General features: G+C 35.4%; 1 pseudogene; it reads left to right on the plus strand.

Annotated features, from left to right (window-relative positions):
* Positions 1–1,233: 1,233 nt before the first annotated feature.
* Positions 1,234–10,682, plus strand: LOC105202494 (annotated as a pseudogene).
* The last annotated feature ends 9,204 nt before the right edge of the window (positions 10,683–19,886 follow it).

Below are 19,886 nucleotides of genomic sequence, written 5' to 3' on the forward strand. Positions count from 1 at the left end.
CAATATATATTTTTGTAGCGTTAGACATGACACAAAGGGGAAAAAAAAAAAACGAACAATATCACTCTTGCGCATATATTGTTTTAAATTATATAATTATAATTGTTAATTATGTTACTTCTATGTTTATATTAACATATATTACAATACGAGCTTATATAATCAGAATTACAAAATATCTTGCTACTGTTAAGTATATATCATTTCGTATTAAATACAAAATTTAGAATAAACGCAAAAAATGATTTTGAAAAAAATTTGTACAAATTGATGAACAATGCCGTGTTTGGAAAAACTATGGGAAACGTACGTAATTAAGTAGACGTGAAATTATTGACAAAATAGGAAGGACGTTACAGCGCGGAAGCAATAATTGCAAAGCCCAACTTTCATAGTCGCAGCGTCTTTGCGAAAAACGTAGTTGCCGTCGAACTGCGTAAACTCGAACTGAAGTTTAATAAGCCGATTTACGTGGGTATGTGAATACTTGACATATCAAAAATCTGCTTGTACTAATTTCATCACGAATATATGCTTCCGTTATATAAAAACAAGTGCAAAATAATGTATACAGACACTGACAGTCTTGTTTATTACCTCGAGTACGAAGATTGTTATTCAACAATGAAACGCGATATAGCGAGATATGACACGAGCGATTATCCGGCAAACAACGCGTATGGTATGTCTCTCGTGAATAAAAAAGTCCTCGGTCTAATGAAAGATGAAAACAATGGCATAATCATTACAGAATTCGTTAGACTCAGAGCAAAAATGTATTATTATTCAGTGATTATTACTCAGTCTTAATCGTGTTAACCTCGCTTCATTAACATCGAGAGTGATAAGTGAGTTTGAAAAAATGAATTCAGAACTCTGTAATGGACTAGAGCTGATGTAGGATTACCTGCACAGAGTTCTCTATCCCCTCCCCATCCATACATTAGAGAAAATTATTGTTGCCGCAGAATCCGTCCTTCACGGACATCTCCCTTCTCAAAACGATGTGCATGTTTTAAATCTGTTTAACATCTTCACCTTCCTCCCCTCATTTATTATCCTGATATTTTGGAATATATCAGGACGCATCCTGGCAGAGGATGCAGAGGAATCTCACTGCATTCAAGTAGAAAATTCGATGAAAAAAGAGGAGGAGGAGGAGGAAATAGAGAAGGTGGAGGTGGTGAAGGTGGAAAAGGAGAAGGACGAAAGACAGAATTAATGATAGTGGTGATGGCGGTGGCGGTGGTAGTGGCGGTGTTGGTGGCGGAAGCGGAGGCAGCGGCGGCGATAGCGGTGGCAGTGGCCGCGGTGGACAGAGGTGGTGGGCGCAAGCGGCGACAGAAGTAAGGTTAAAAAATATTTTTTTATTTTCTCGAAGAAGCGCGATATAGTCGTCGAACATTTGGGTGGGTACAAAAAAATTATTAATATTTATTCTTTGCGCGCACCGGCGGGGGCAGAGGCGGCCGCGAGGGCGGTAGCGGCGGCAGAAGCGGCGGACCCCGCGAAATTGCGCGCCGCGGAAATATCTGCAAAATTGCACACCGTGAAAAGCACCACTAAAATCGGCGCAAAAAAACGCAGCAAAAAAGCGCCACAAAAATCGCCGCGTTTTTATAAAAATATAATACACTAGTTCTAACTACGGGCTTTCCCTATCTCCCACCATCATCTCAGCGGTTACATACCGCACGGGTGATTTCCCCATTCTTTCAATCAGTCTCACCTCTTAGTCAGTAGGTGACACCATCCACTACACCATGAGGATCACCATCCACTCCCCCACTCCCAGGTCAGGCCTCGCGGATCACCACCCACTCCGCGGTCCTGACACCCGCGCCTACATTTTCCCTCGTCACTCACCCCCGCCCCTTATTTCATTGTTAAGCGGCTTTTGCTTTAATCCAAAGGCCCCCCTGTGCCCTAATCGTTACACGAAATTTAGGTATTATCTTTTCCTTACCGAGGACTGGTTCTAATCGGCAGTTTCTTAAAACAGTGCTGATAATGGTTTTCATTTCAAACATAGCAAAGTTTTTTCCTAAAAAAAGATAAGAAAAAGGAACAATATATTTCTCATGTATTCTCATCTTATGTATCTATTGCATATTTAATTGTTTTTCTTACCAATACAGTTGCGATATCCCATGATAAAAGGTATATAGCCAAATTGATGCCTTTTTATCTGAGTTTTTAATAAAACGTTCTGGTTTAAATGCATGAGGATCAGAAAAATGATGTGATAACCGGTGTGTGCAATATGGTAATATAAGTACGTTGAAACCGGCTGGTATTGTGTGTTCTTCTGTATAATACAAAAATATTAAATAATTAAATGGTAACAGTTACAAATTTGAAAAAGAACACAAATAAAATAAAATAATTATAAATTTTTCTTCTTAAAATTTTACAGACGCCTCAGATTAAAACGAGTTTTTAATATGTTGTAGTACAGATAAAAATAAGGGACACGTATTTTTTTATACGTGCCAATACGCACTTCAAGGGGGTGAAACACCCCTTTCAAGAAAATCGGTTTTCTTCTTTCGAAGCGTATGCCGTCGAAACTATAAGAGATAGAAAAAAATGTTTTAAATGAAAGTTGAATGGCTCGAAGAGTAATTTATAACAGCGGAAAAAAAAATTTTTTTTTAAATTCTTTTTAATACTTTCCCCCACCAATTACCTATTTTTTTTCAAAATTTTTATTTTTTTTATAAGCAAAATAAAGCTTATTTTATTACGAATTCAACGGTATATGATAAAGTTACGATACAACAATCCCATTTTCCAAAAATAATTAAAAACCTCTCTACGCACGGTACGCGCACCCGTCCGCGCGTTCGGAAATGCGCTACGGAAGTGACTCCCTCCGATTTCGACGTGCCTTTAATATGTTATACAGATTAAAATAAGGGACACGTATTTTTTACACGTGTCCTAATATACTTTTATGGGTGAAACACCTCTTTGAAGAAAATCGGGTTTTTTCTTTCGAAGCGTGTATCGTCGAAACTAAAAAAGATAAAGAAAAATGTTTTCAATGAAAGTTGAATGCATGTTTTTCCCGTATAAGATGACAAAAACATTTCGAGGACAGTCTGTGTCTAATATGAAAACGCAGACATTGAGTAAAACATTTACTACAAAATAAAACGACAATACACTAAAGAATAACAACAATTACGGTGTTGTAAGACATTAATTTCTTGTTTAGAAAATAATATGTAATTAATATAAGTTAAACATTTATTTACTGGTCTACATGATTCGACTAGAATAGTTGTTTCCTTCAACATTTTACAGATAAGGAGACTTGGATTACAAAAAATTATTACTCACACATTCCGTACCTTCACTATCTAACGCTCATCAACTAACAACAAGAGAAGTAACATAAAACTAATTAAAAAATTAGTTAGAAATTTCATCTTTTACACTGCATTTATACAATTCAATTAAAGTGTTTATTAAATTCCATTAGTGTAAAAATATACATAACCACGCTACTGGCGCGTGCACTTTGGGTCATTTCTTTACATACGTAACTCTTGAATCTATACATGTCAATACTGCCGAGACGTAAACATTTTATTTCAAGATAGGAAATGACCCTAAGTGCACACACCAGTAGCGTGGTTATGCATATTTCTACACAAATGGAATTTAATAAACACTTTTAATTGAATTGTATAAATGCAGTATAAAAGATGAAATTTCTAACTAATTTTTTAATTAGTTTTATGTTATTTCTCTTGTTGTTAGTTGATGAGCTGGCGTTAGATAGTGAAGATATGGATTGTGTGAGTAATAATTTGTAATCCAAGTCTCCTTATCTGTAAAATGTTGAAGAAAACAACTATTCTAGTCGAATAATGTAGACCAGTAAATAAATGTTTAACTTATATTAATTACATATTATTTTCTAAACAAGAAATTAATATCTTACAACACCGTAATTGTTGTTATTCTTTAGTGTAGTGTCGTTTTATTTTGTAGTAAATGTTTTACTCAATGTCTGCGTTTTCATATTAGACACAGACTGTCCTCGAAATGTTTTTGTCATCTTATACGGGAAAAACATGCATTCAACTTTCATTGAAAACATTTTTCTTTATCTCTTATAGTTTCGACGATACACGCTTCGAAAGAAAAAACCCGATTTTCTTCAAAGAGGTGTTTCACCCTTAAAAGTGTATTAGGACACGTGTAAAAAATACGTGTCCCTTATTTTAATCTATACAACATATTAAAGGCACGTCGAAATCGGAGGGAGTCACTTCCGTAGCGCATTTCCGAACGCGCGGACGGGTGCGCGTATCGTGCGTAGAGAGGTTTTTAATTATTTTTGGAAAATGGGATTGTTGTATCGTAACTTTATCATATACCGTTGAATTCGTAATAAAATAAGCTTTATTTTGCTTATAAAAAAAATAAAAATTTTGAAAAAAAATAGGTAAATGGTGAAGAAAAGTATTTAAAAAAATTAAAAAAAAATTTTTTTCCGCTGTTATAAATTACTCTTCAAGCCATTCAACTTTCATTTAAAACATTTTCTTTTATCTCTTATAGTTTCGACGGCATACGCTTCGAAAGAAAAAAACCGATTTTCTTCAAAGGGGTGTTTCACCCCCTTAAAATGCGTACGGGCACGTATAAAAAAAATACGTGTCCCTTATTTTTATCTGTACTACAACATATTAAAAACTCGTTTTAATCTGAGGCGAACACTTCCCTGTGTTTCCTTGTCAGTAGCAACCTAGGAGCTTCTAGTCGGTGGACCAGCCAGAAACGGATAAGGTCCCTGCCTCCGGCGAACGTCGCCCTATATACCCGAGAATTGAGGCAACGAGATGTGCGGAGTGTTACGGCGGAGCGGTCCGACGGCAGCGTCCCCGCCACTCCATCTCGGGTCTCTTGCTTCGGGCCACGGGTGTAGAGCGTGGCTGCGGACGGCGCGAGAACGGGAGCGCGTGCGCGCGGAGGTGAAAGCGCGGGAGCAATCGCTTGTTCGCTCCGTTGTTGATTATCTTATTAGGCGCTATGTGCCGATAATTGCCGTCCGGCGGTTGTTCGGCCGGACGGCTCGGACGGTTAGGCGGTCCAGGAGTTGGGGTTGGGGGGGGTCGGAAGGCGGTTTGTTACAATATTTTTATAGTATGTAACTTTTATAAAAATTTAGATTAAACATTGCTTTTAGATTTTAAATCTCGTCACATTTTATATCTCAAAATTAAATTTTTTCAACAATATTTGTTAAAAAAATTTTAAGCGTTTATATAACAATAAATACAAAGAAAGAATTTCGTACAATTTATGTAAAAAAAGACATTGTCAGTCAATTAAGTTTTCATCAGCAAATTATAACATATTAAAAACTAAAAAAAATAGACCCATATTTTTTTCATTCAAATTGTGTGGGGTTTTTTAATATAGAAAAATTATGTGATAAAAAAATATTCCATGTATTGTATACTTAAGAATAAAAGAGCCTGGGGTTTTTTGGAACACTTTCTTTCCTTTGGGTCTCCTGAGTCTTGTATTCATTAAAAAAAAGTTTCGACGGTTTGTAAGCTTATACCTTCCCCTTCACATGCCTTTATAGATAGAAGATAGAAATTTATTTGAACTACATATAAAAATGTCGACCAGTGCCAAGTGTTTCAAACAGCCCCGAGCTCGGGATAATTTGAAGCTAGTCCGGGAATATTCTGAAATGTACGTTTTAAGATGAAAAAATGTAAAAAAGCTATTGTTAAGTGTTTGTTTTATTCAAAAAACGATATATAGTATTATGAAGAAATGTTACGTACAATAAAAGAATACAAAAACATAATAAAGAATATTATTGCTTTAGCGTTTTCGGAATAAGTTAGGGACTATTCGTATTTCGTGTAATTACAACTATTAAGTATTAAATTGCGTATTTTGGTATATAGAACGCGAATATGAAAGAAAAAATCATCCAAACAACGATTTGGTGTTTTGAATAGCTCCAACGTTAACTGTGCGCATGATTGTGTATGATCTACAAAAATAAAAACCACGCAGCAAAAAGTAAACACGAAATGTTTCAAATACATTTAACTAGACACGATATATTTCAAGTTTTTAAAAGGAATCTTATATACGAGGGTCATTTTTAAAGTAAGAACCATTTTGTAATGGAGTAAGAAAAACTTTAATTATAAACGTAAATTATATTACAACTTAAAATATGAACATTTTTTTCATTTTTTAACATAATCGCCATTAATATCTAAACATTTGTTAAGTCGTGACACCAGCTTTTGGATCCCCTCATCAAAAAACTCTGCCACCTGACCGTTAAACCAGTTAGTAACAATTATTTTTAATCGGTCATCATTTTCCAATTGCTTTCCACCAAGAAATTCCGTAAGTTTTGGAAAAAGATGAAAGTCCGATAGTGCTAAATCAGGGTGGATGGCCCAGTAATTCCCAATGAAAATTGAACAGTTGCCTTTCTGTTCTTGCTGTAACGTGAGGCCAAGCGTTATCGTGAAGCAGAACGACGCCGCTAGAGAGCAGTCGCCGCCGGCGGTTTTTAATGGCGCGCCTAAGTTGTATTAGTATTTCACAATATCTCTCAGCATTTATTATCATTCCTCTTGGCAGAAAGTCTATCAGAAGAATACCTTTCCGGTCCCAAAAAACCATGGCCATGGTTCTCCGTGTTGAAGTTTCTTGCTTGAATTTTCGTGGTTTCGTTGGGGAGTTTGAATGATGCCACTCACTGAATTGACGTTTAGTCTCTGGAGTGTAGTACGTAATCCACACCGGTCACAATATGACTAAGGAACTCGTCACCATCATTGTGATAGCGCTCCAAAAATGACAAAGAATGTGCCATACGCTTTATTTTGTGTTCTTTTGTCAACATTTTTGGTATCCATCTTGCACACATTTTTTTGTAGTGAAGTATGTCAGTAACAATTTGATAAACTACTAATCTTGAAACTTGTGGGAATTTCCGGGATGAAGCTTGTCAATAGTGAAACGCCTGTTTTTGCGAATTTCTTTATCAATTTTTTGTGTCAAATCTTCATTGATGACAGTAGGCCGCCCAGATCATTCTTCATCATAAACATTTGTCCTTCCTTCATTAAAAAGTCTACACCATTTACGCACATTTTCATCATTCATTACATCTTCACCATAAACTTTAACAAGCTGCTGGTGAATTTCAGCGAACTTTTTTCGCGTTTAAAAACCGAATAACAGAGCGCACTTCACAATCGGTGGGATTACTGATTGACATGGCGACAAACAAAGTAGTATAATCACATAACCAACACCGACAGAGACGTGAAACTTAATGGAGGCACAGACCGAGGACTGACCAAGAGTGGCTAACCTTAAATGGAGGTCACGTGACAGCTGCCGCGGACGCGATACACAATCGGTTCTTACTTTAAAAATGACCCTCATATCTTACTTAAATTTCGAAGAAATACTGACTGTCAAAAATTACTTCGACTCTCGTAAAATACATTTTTCACTGTTACTACTGCAATATGATGCTGTTACCAACAAAACTTTGTAAACGGCGTCGTTATATTAGAACGCGTTTACAGTATTTAAAATAAATTTTTAACGTGTAAAAAAATGTTTCCATTTTGCCCCGTCTTTCGAATAGCCCCGGTCTCGCCTATGTAGTAATTAAAAGAAAAAGAGAAAGAAAAATATATTCATAAACGTATTGGTGGAATAGAGATGAGAGAGAGTGAGAGAGAGAGGGGGGGAGAGAAGTATAAAAAAAAGCGATATTTGTCTGCGAGCTGCCGCGTTAGTTGGCGCTCTGATATTAGCAATTGGAAAGTTTCTTTGAATTGGGTTGCAGTAATTGCGCTCTTCCCTTTCGCTGTCGAACTCTTGCGCCAGAGAACTCAACTATAAGACTTCCGCTCAGCTTCCTGTTGAATTTCGTTGAAAAAAGAACAACAAAGTACACATTCCCTACGCCGGGCGTGACAATTTCGTAAATAATTCCACGTTTAAATTTTCACCTCATAAATACTTCAATAAAACTTCAAAATTACATGTAAACATCTACTTAACACTTAACCCTTAAACACGTAAGTGGGTCTGAGAGACCCCATATGAAGTTTCGAACGCTTGCTATGTGAAGACGGGATGAGATAGGAGGTTCGAACCAAGACGTAAAAAAAGTTTGAAATCTCTTTCGATTGATATGGTTGATCAACTTTTTTGGTCAACTAGAATTCGAATCGCACGGCAGCAAAGTTTTGTTAGGGTCAATGCGACCCTATAGTGTGTAAGCGAAACTTTTTTTGTGAATATTTTACACAAAAAAGCTGGACAAAATACGTTCGAACAGGTCGGTTTGCGGATGTTATTTGCATATACTCTGTCTAAAGTTGAAATACTATAAAATGCTGTAGAAAAAGGAGTTTTTTTCGAAATATATCATGAAACACATCAATTTTCAATTTTAGACATGATTTAATCAAAAATACCTCATATTCGCCTTGTTACCTAAGTACATTTTTTAATAGAAATGACAATGATATAATTTTGAAAGTGTAAGTTTTTAGTTTTAAAACGCCGTATTGTAAAGTTTTTCAAAGTTTTTTGTTGCAAAGATATGATTTTTTTTTTTAATGGATTTTTAGATGCCCAAAAATACCTCATTCTCTATGTTACATAATTATAATTTTTAAAAGGAATGACTTTGCCAAATGTTATTTTAAAAGTGTGACATTTTAGCTTTAAAACGCCGCATTTGAAAGTCCTTAAATGTTTTTTGTTGCGAAGATATGATTTTTTGAAGAAAAAGTAGATTTTTGATCAATTTCTCATTTTTGCTTAGCGGTTTTTTTTTATAACTTTACAATAAATTATTTTTCCGCAATACCGATTGTGCAGTCACACTCCTGAGATTTTGAACTTTTGTTTAAAAAAAAAACCGTAGAAAAATGTTGATTATAATCAAAGTTATAGCTTCTCAAAGTTGAAAAAGTCTCCCAGACCCAAAAATTTATTTCCGTATTTTACAGGATCGGTGTGTTTAAAGATTAAGCAAACATCTTATAACATACTATTTTTGCAAGGGACTATAAGTATTATATCGGTCTGTAAATAAAATGATTTCCAAGTTATCTTATTAAAAATGATAAATTGTTTGTAACATAATGTGACATACATAAAAAAAATTGATTTTTTAGTGCTTGAAAGAATAATAAACGAAAGGCAAAATTATGATCGCATTATCCACATCTGGTTAACGTTTATACCATACGTTGTGATCATCGAGCCAAAAGATATTCAAAAGATACTCGGGATCTCGAAACACAGACAGAAGACGTCTCTTTACAAGCTGCTCGGAAATTTTCTGGGCGAAGATCTCATTACGCAAGACGTCGATGATGGTCCATATATCGGAAAATTTTACAACCGTTCTTCAATCCAGATGGTTCACCAAAATTTATCGGAACGTTTAATGAGTGCGCTGATCGTTTAGTGGACAAATTGCTTGAGAAGAACGGAGAAGATTTAAACGTCACCACGTTTATTAATAATTCAGTCTATGATATATTGAGAGGTACGTGTAATGATGAATGCATGGCAATAATAAAAACGGATGCAAATCATGAAAGTATGGAACGTACCATATTAATACTACGTCGCGCCGTGGCTCGTAGAACCATGTAACATAATAATACTTATTTCAGAGACAATTTTGGGCATCTCCTCAAGCCAGCAATACCATGACGGCGAGGATAACTTTAGAAAGTAAGTATTCCGTCGAAAAATGATGTGTTTTTTGTTTAGAAAACTTGTTACAGTAAACAATCACTAACATTTGCTTTGGAAACAGGAACCAAGTTACGCTGACATATAGATTGACGCGACCGTGGTTACTAATCGATTGGTTTTATCGATTAACGGCAACTGGAAAAGCGGAAGAACGCAATCAGAAATATCTAATTGAGTTTTGCAATAGAAAAATGAAGGAATTTCTACAAAATAACGGTTCCCTTAACCACGACAGTACGACTGAAAAACTGTCTTTACTTCAGTACATGATTAAATACATGATTAATAAGAATTCGGAAATTAATACGCATGATATTATTAAACAATGTTGCACTTTTATGCTGGCCGGCCAAGAATCGGTTGCCACAACTGTAGCAATAACTCTTTCCCACTTAGCTAATAATTCTAAATGGCAAAAAATATGTATCTCGGAATTAAACGAAATTTTTGGTGCAAATAAAAGATCACCAATTAAGGAAGATCTAGACAAAATGCAAAATTTAGAAATGTGTATCAATGAATGTTTAAGATTATATCCTACTGTGCCATTATTTGCAAGGCCACTCGAGATGGATGTGAAATTAGGTAAAATTTTAAGAAGAAAAATTTCTAATTATTTTATTTTATTTGTGTTCTTTTTCAAATTTGTAACTGTTACCATTTAATTATTTAATATTTTTGTATTATACAGAAGAACTTCCCTGTGTTTCCTTGTAAGTAGTCTTTCGACTGATACACTGCTGGGTAACGCCGTATTAAATTTAATGAATACTTTTTTTAAACTGCGAAAATCCTTTAATAATTCGACGTCAAATCTTTTTGATTTTAAAAATCGTTGCAGTTCTCCTTATCTAGATTCAGAAGCCGATTTTGATCAATAAAAGTTAAAAAAAATCATTTTTAGTCGTGTTAAAGGATAACGATAAAAATAAGTGTTAAATTCGTTACTACTTAACCCGACCGCCAGGATGAAAATTAAATTCTCATTTATCATGGGCTTTTGCTTTAATCCAAAGGCCCCCCTGTGCCCTAATCGTTACACGAAATTTAGGTATTATCTTTTCCTTACCGAGGACTGGTTCTAATCGGCAGTTTCTTAAAACAGTGCTGATAATGGTTTTCATTTCAAACATAGCAAAGTTTTTTCCTAAAAAAAGATAAGAAAAAGAAACAATATATTTCTCATGTATTCTCATCTTATGTATCTATTGTATATTTAATTGTTTTTCTTACCAATACAGTTGCGATATCCCATGCTAAAAGGTATATAGGCAAATTGATGCCTTTTTTTCTGAGTTTTTACTAAAACGTTCTGGTTTAAATGCATGAGGAACAGAAAAATGATGTGATAACCGGTGTGTGCAATATGGTAATATAAGTACGTTGAAACCGGCTGGTATTGTGTGTCCTTCTGTATAATACAAAAATATTAAATAATTAAATGGTAACAGTTACAAATTTGAAAAAGAACACAAATAAAATAAAATAATTATAAATTTTTCTTCTTAAAATTTTACAGACGCCTCAGATTAAAACGAGTTTTTAATATGTTGTAGTACAGATAAAAATAAGGGACACGTATTTTTTTATACGTGCCAATACGCACTTTAAGGGGGTGAAACACCCCTTTGAAGAAAATCGGTTTTCTTCTTTCGAAGCGTATGCCGTCGAAACTATAAGAGATAGAAAAAAATGTTTTAAATGAAAGTTGAATGGCTCGAAGAGTAATTTATAACAGCGGAAAAAAAAATTTTTTTTTTAATTCTTTTTAATACTTTCCCCCACCAATTACCTATTTTTTTTCAAAATTTTTATTTTTTTATAAGCAAAATAAAGCTTATTTTATTACAAATTCAACGGTATATGATAAAGTTACGATACAACATTCCCATTTTCCAAAAATAATTAAAAACTTCTCTATACGCACGGTACGCGCACCCGTCCGCGCGTTCGTGCGCTACGGACATGACTCCCTCCGATTTCGACGTGCCTTTAATATGTTGTACAGATTAAAATAAGGGACACGTATTTTTTACATGTGTCCTAATACACTTTTAAGGGTGAAACACCCCTTTGAAGAAAATCGGGTTTTTTCTTTCGAAGCGTGTATCGTTGAAACTATAAGAGATAAAGAAAAATGTTCTCAATGAAAGTTGAATGCATGTTTTTCTCGCATTAGATGACAAAAACATTTCGAGGACAGTCTGTGTCTAATATGGAAACGCAGACATTGAGTAAAACATTTACTACAAAATAAAACGACACTACACTAAAGAATAACAACAATTACGGTGTTGTAAGACATTAATTTCTTGTTTAGAAAATAATATCTAATTAATATAAGTTAAATATTTATTTACTGGTCTACATGATTCGACTAGAATAGTTGTTTCCTTTAACATTTTACAGATAAGGAGACTTGGATTACAAAAAATTATTACTCACACATTCCGTACCTTCACTATCTAACGCTCATCAACTAACAACAAGAGAAGTAACATAAAACTAATTAAAAAATTAGTTAGAAATTTCATCTTTTACACTGCATTTATACAATTCAATTAAAGTGTTTATTAAATTCCATTAGTGTAAAAATATACATAACCACGCTCCTGGCGCGTGCACTTTGGGTCATTTCTTTACATACGTAACTCTTGAATCTATACATGTCAATACTGCCGAGACGTAAACATTTTATTTCAAGATAGGAAATGACCCTAAGTGCACACACCAGTAGCGTGGTTATGCATATTTCTACACAAATGGAATTTAATAAACACTTTAATTGAATTGTATAAATGCAGTATAAAAGATGAAATTTCTAACTAATTTTTTAATTAGTTTTATGTTATTTCTCTTGTTGTTAGTTGATGAGCTGGCGTTAGATAGTGAAGATATGGAATGTGTGAGTAATAATTTGTAATCCAAGTCTCCTTATCTGTAAAATGTTGAAGAAAACAACTATTCTAGTCGAATCATGTAGACTAGTAAATAAATGTTTAACTTATATTAATTACATATTATTTTCTAAACAAGAAATTAATATCTTACAACACCGTAATTGTTGTTATTCTTTAGTGTAGTGTCGTTTTATTTTGTAGTAAATGTTTTACTCAATGTCTGCGTTTTCATATTAGACACAGACTGTCCTCGAAATGTTTTTGTCATCTTATACGGGAAAAACATGCATTCAACTTTCATTGAGAACATTTTTCTTTATCTCTTATAGTTTCAACGATACACACTTCGAAAGAAAAAACCCGATTTTCTTCAAAGGGGTGTTTCACCCTTAAAAGTGTATTAGGACACATGTAAAAAATACGTGTCCCTTATTTTAATCTGTACAACATATTAAAGGCACGTCGAAATCGGAGGGAGTCATGTCCGTAGCGCACGAACGCGCGGACGGGTGCGCGTACCGTGCGTATAGAGAAGTTTTTAATTATTTTTGGAAAATGGGAATGTTGTATCGTAACTTTGTCATATACCGTTGAATTCGTAATAAATTAAGCTTTATTTTGCTTATAAAAAAAATAAAAATTTTGAAAAAAATGGGTGGTGGAGGAAAGTATTAAAAAAAATTTTTTTTAATTTTTTTTTACGCTGTTATAAATTACTCTTCAAGCCATTCAACTTTCATTTAAAACATTTTTCTCTATCTCTTATAGTTTCGACGGCATACGCTTCGAAAGAAAGAAACCGATTTTCTTCAAATTGGTATTTCACCCCCTTAAAGTGCGTATGGGCACGTATAAAAAAATACGTGTCCCTTATTTTTATCTGTACTACAACATATTAAAAACTCGTTTTAATCTGAGGCGGACACTTCCCTATGTTTCCTTGTTAGTTAGGTCTACCCGCGTGACTTCATCTCCAATTAGGTACCCCTGCGCGACCTAAAATTTTCCCCCTTTCCCCGCAACCCCTTTTCCATTAGGACCCTCAGTTAGAACCCGTTATTGCATTCTACTTCCCTTGAAATGGATCTTGATTTTGCCACAAACAGAAAGGCTTTTCTGTACCAGATGTACGTGCGTTTCTGCAAAACCTCCCTCAGATACAAGTATCTCGAGCCAAATCTCACCGTCACCAACTTTCTAAACAGAGTTTTTGTATTAATTGTATTAATTGATTGCTGTCGGCAAGTCAAATCGATTAAGAGCGCAACCGTTGACGTGCAAATAAAATTCAAAACTAAAAATAACATGCCGGAGAACCCCGGCGCGTATGCATTCATAATACATATTCGCGTGATTTAGTATAAATTGTTGGCAAACGTTGTGCGCGAAATCACCTAATTCTGCGCATTTTTAATCTACAATACATTGACGTGGACCACAGTCTTCGTTTCGTCTGCAACATGCCCGTGCCGACATTTGTGGACCTGAAAGCTTATCCCCTTAAACGATTAAGAGGTTTCGTCGTAAAAGAATTTGCAGCGCTCATAGAAGGCAACATTCTCTTTTATTACAACTTTGAGAGTTCTAAGTCATGGTAATTGTTGACAAAATCCGAAAGGTCCTGCATATCCTAGTTGAATACTTTTCACCATGGCTTACAATGGAACAATGGGACGGTTCCGTACAGGAAAATGAGACAATTAATCACAGAAGCTGTACTGGGTATTAAAAATGGCAAAAGCGATATCATATTCGTCAAGGGGCACAAGAAACGAGAATGGCTCAGGGATTTAATTCAGGACGATTATTGAGATCACGTGTACATCGAGACCCTGATTGTGGATTACGAAGACGTGGATTCTCTCAATAAATTAGATGCTATTAATACTATACAATAGGGAAAACACTGTTCACAAAAACATTGTGCTAAACAAAATGTATTCAAACTTTACAATTGGTGGGTCAACTAACTACAAATAAACATAAGCAGTATATAAGATATGTTTTTTTTTTATTTCTTGCCTTGCCATTACGTCAACGTTTCTCCAATGTTTTTTTATGTTTCATAGAGGTTGTTCGTATTTTGTTTAACGTTCTTATACACGTTTTATTTAGCGTTTCATATTTTACGTACGTCATGTACGTTATGTTTAACGTTTCGTTCTTGTACAACGTTGCCGGAACGCAAAAAACGTGTCGTGACATATTTAAGCGATAACGACAATGATGCAATTATTGAAAAGAAGGTGAAACTTCCCCTCTCCTTTAAAAATGCAGAAGCATAAACGTGTCGTGACATGTGCAACGACAATAATGAAATTATTGAAAGGTTGAGAGAAAAACTTCCTTCTCCTTTAAGAAATGCAGAAGCATTAATCCTCAAATAAACGTCATAATTTCTTACAACATCAGTATTTCATCAGAAACTCAAATAAATGAACGAACGGTTTGCAATGTACTTTGGGGGAGGTAACACATTGTACAGTAGCAAAGTGAAGAAAGAATGCAACGGGTAAATTTCGATATCCTAACAACGTTTATCCAACGTTATGCGAGTAACTTTGTATTTTACAGCATTTCGATGGAGCGTCGTACAGTGCGCTTATTGATTAGACGTTACGCTCTAACAGCTACGTGTTATAAGTTTTTGAAGATTGGAACACTGGTCCACAAAGTTACATGAAGATCGCCATAGAAGATCATCGAGGACGAAAACTGATACTGTCTCTCGAAACGTGGAAAGGACTCTACAAGCATTGATGGAACATTTCCAAATTGCTTCAAAATGACAAGGACAATTTTATAAGTGTCGGACCGTTAACGATCAAAGTTAGTGCGATGAATGACGTTAGGCTCATACGTCTTGAATCTTCAAACGTGTACATGACAATGATTGAATCAACGTTACGCCGTATATTCAGTCTGTACGAGTGTATCGACATAATGTTCGAGCGCTTGGTTAAAATCGTTGATACAGTCGATGTTAGGTACACACAATTCTTAAACATCGCGTCCAATATAATGAATCAAGAAAAAGCGATATGCGAAGACAATATCTTTGATATGCGTCAACTCATTGAGCGATTGTGAGCTCTTAGCTTTATTTTTTACTAGCATAAACAATGTATCCAAACCAAGAGGCAATAAAAAATTGTTTATTAAATTTAAATTGCAACCTTTTTTATTCTTCCTCTTCCAAAAATCCACAATTATACATTAATATTAATACCGCAATATTAATTTTTGAAATATTTTAAGAAAAAAGATGCGAGTATACGAGAATAAAATCGGGTTAAGACAAGTGTTTTAACTACTCAGTTGTCTAAGGTTACTTTAGACAAATGGTTGAAATAGATCGTCTGTTTATAATATAAACTTTTTATGATATAGAACTCCTTACGAAGGGCCGCATGGCCCTTAGCGACGGAGAATACTCTCGCTCGGCTTTTCAGTTTTAGTCGAGCTTGCGCAAGAATATGACCAAAAAAATAATCATGGATTACTGTCCGTATATTCCCATAAATTCGCTTCCAGAAATCGAATTAGGCTTGATGACTCCTGAACCTCTTCTGCCTATCGGTTTCCAGATCGTGCGACGTTTTGGTGCGCTGGATGCCTGTCACCGTATACTTAAACTGGAAGAACCAGCCGTTTGTGGTTGCGCCGTGGTTGTGTTGCCCGTAGACAATGAAAATTGTTTGCCCGATGAACCTATTTTTTATGGTGGACAAAGAAGAGCTATTCCGCCCCTTGAAAAAATAGTTGATAAACTTGTTTCAATAAACTGATTACTGATCAGTAACTGATTATATTTCATCAGTTAACTAATAAAATATCATCAGTTACTAATCAGTAATCAGTTTATTGAAACAAGTTTATCAACTTTTTTTTCAAGGAGCCTCTAGTTGGCCGCGGGGATGGCTGCTTGGCCTTCCCTCGTATAGACTTGCCCTCTATACGCCGGCCTCATCTAAATCGCAACCTTGCGTCACTTCCCGAAGTTGCTCCTTGTGGTCGGGGTACAGCTATATTACACGTCAGAGGGCCCAAGGTCAGACTCAAACCGGACCTTTGCGATCGGGCTCCAGAAATTCAGAAAGAAGAGGAGGAGGAGAAGAAGAAGGAGAAAGAGAAGAACAAAGACAAGGGCAAAGAACAATAGTGATAATAGTGGGTGATGGGGTGATGGTGGTATTGGTGGTGGTGGTGGGTGGTGGCGGTGGGTGGCGGTGGGTGGCGGTGGGTGGCGGTGGGTGGCGGTGGGCAGCAGTAGCAGGCGGGCGGTGGTGGTAGCAGGCGGCGACAGTTAAGGGCAGCGGTGGCGGAAAACGGGTAAATTTTTCTAAATTATTTATTATTTATTATTATTATTTCTCCTTTTTGCGCGGCGGCGGCGGCGTTAGACCAGCGCGCTTCCGCAAAATTTGCCGCAAACGATAATAAATTGGTTCAAATTCGGACACCGAGGGTTACCTTATCACGTGCATAGGTATGTCGCTCCTGACAAAGCCCCCCTATTTTGAACATTGGCCGGTACACTGCCCTTGTTATCAAAACTGATAACGGTACAAATACGTGTGTGAGTCATACCTCCGCAATCTTCTCTCCCGCACCTACAGTTCTCCCGCACACCTTACCCCCCCCCCCATTCGTTGCTTTTGAATTTGAACCGACCTCTACATTCTACTGGCAGCCCCATCTGCTTTATTTGCTCTGATATTTACGCAAAATATCTTAAGTCTCCAAAACCCTTGAATTAGACAAATACAACGTCCAGAGCTATCAATAATATGCCAATAGCGATATTCGGTTGTTATCAGATGAAAATCGGTTTAGAACAAATACCCGAGGTGACCCTAGAAACTGACTTACACGTATTATCAAACAACAGCCTGTCCACAGACATCATCATTGGGCGTGATTTTCTTAATAAACATAAAGTTTCGGTTATGTTTGAATCGGTCGTCGAATTTGCAAATAATAATTTTCCTCAACCGTTATTACAAATAATCGCGTGTAGCAAAAACGGCTCGTATACGTTTGATGACATAACAATAGATTTCGATGAGCAATCCAAAAATCATTTAAAGAAATTATTAATTAAAATCGAAGAATTACCGGTTGATGAAAAACCAGATGATGATTATTACGTTACAGTCAATCTCAAGGATCACTCGACATACGCGTACGCTCCACGTAAATTTGCTTGGGCGGAGCGAAACCAAATCAGACAGATCACTAACGATCTTCTCGAACGAGAAATTCTCAAAGAAAGTATCTCTCCTTATTACACTCGCATTGTGCCAGTCAAAAAGAAAAACGGCATGACACGCCTATGCATGGATCTTCAGCCGCTAAACAGCAGGATCGTCAAGCAAAAGTATCCGTTCCCCGTAATAGAGCAAGGCCTTTTGCGCACAAACAATAAAAACGTTCTCACGAAGGTCGATATCAAGAACGGATTTCATCACCTTAAAGTCCATTCCAAGCACACAAAGTTCTTCGCGTTTGCGACGCCCGATGGGCAATACAAATACATACAGTTTCCGTTCGAATACTGCGAAGCCCCTGCCGAGTTTCAAAAAAGATAAATGCACATCTTGCAACCGCTAATAAGAGAAGATAAAATAATGTATATAATAAAATCGTGTATATAGACGATATTTTAATAGTATCAGATTTAATCAAATCAAATCTGGAAATATTGCGAAAAGTTTTGATAAAATTAAAACAATATAATTTGGAACTAAACTATAAAAAATGTCGATTTTTAAGAAAAAGAATCGAATTTTTAGGTTACGTTCTTTCGGCTAACACAAACGTCATACCGGCGCGGTTAGAAAGTTTCCGATTCCAAAAAACATACACAAAGTCCAGCGCTTCCTGGGATTGGTAGGCTACTTTTGCAAATTTATTAAGGATTATTCTCGTAAAGCAAAACCTCTGCAAGATTTACTAAAGAAATCTGCTACGTTTAAGTTTGACGAACATTGCTTACCCGCATTTCAAACATTTAAAGATGAATATTTTTCTTATCCGATTTTGAATATTTACGATTCGAAAGCTAATTGCATACCGATGCAAGCGCGCAGGTCCTCGGAGCAATATTGTTACAAAAAACGGATAAAAGTCCATTGGGCACCCGTTGCTTATTTCAGCCAGACAACAAATCAAGCGGAGGCCAAATACCATCCCTGGTAAAAATTCCAGATATGTCCAGATTTAAAATTATATACGGTCATATCAAGACATATCTGAACAAATCAAGTCTTAACTGACACAAAATTCATCCAAGTAAAAAATTAAATCTGATTATACACGCAATTCCAAGTTCATGGTATTTAGTTGGAGTTCCAGATATAAATCTTATCCGTTTACATTCATAATTCCAAGTCCATAATTTGAACAAGTATGAAATTTACGGCATAAAGTTTACTAGTTTTTACATGGAAGTTCAGTAATCTGGTTTATGTAAGGATTTCCGTGTTTAAATAAGTATAAAGATTTAGTATGAGTTTGATTTGAAAGATTGGTCTGTAATTGCATGTACATTAACGTATTCAATTGAAAATAAACACTATATGGAATTCCAGATAGCGATATACGTACACGTCTTTATATGCAAACTCAGTGCTGATAGAGATTGGATGCAATATACAATTCCGCGTACAATACTTGTATGCGGTTATATTTGGAAATCCAAGGCTTGATTACTGGTAGATAATCCAGTACATCTTTTCAAAATTATGCAAAAGTAGTCACAATTGGAAATCCATGATTTGTACTAAATACGTTTTAAAATGGATTTCTATACTTGGTTATATTTGGAAATCCAAGGCTTTATAACTGGAAGATAATCCAGTATATCCCCAGCAAACACCAAATATAAATGTTATATAACGTGGAAATAACACTCAATGTAACAGTTGTTATACCCGATTTATATTAAGATTATATAATTGTCTCTTGTTTACGTTATGTAATTCTGTAATGAAATAGTTATATTGTCCGTTACCTTCTGGCAATAACAAAATAACAGCAATGTAAGTGTTATGTAACATGTTAAATGATAAATTTTGCTCAACCTTTTACTCCTGTAAGTCATCTAAATATGAATTTATAATTATAAATTTATTCGCGTTGCTTAAAATTACAAATATTTTTGTACTTGAAGTAAGATAAATA

This window comes from Solenopsis invicta, chromosome 1 (assembly GCF_016802725.1).
Source record: "Solenopsis invicta isolate M01_SB chromosome 1, UNIL_Sinv_3.0, whole genome shotgun sequence".
In the NCBI taxonomy this organism is placed as follows: Eukaryota; Metazoa; Arthropoda; class Insecta; order Hymenoptera; family Formicidae; genus Solenopsis; species Solenopsis invicta.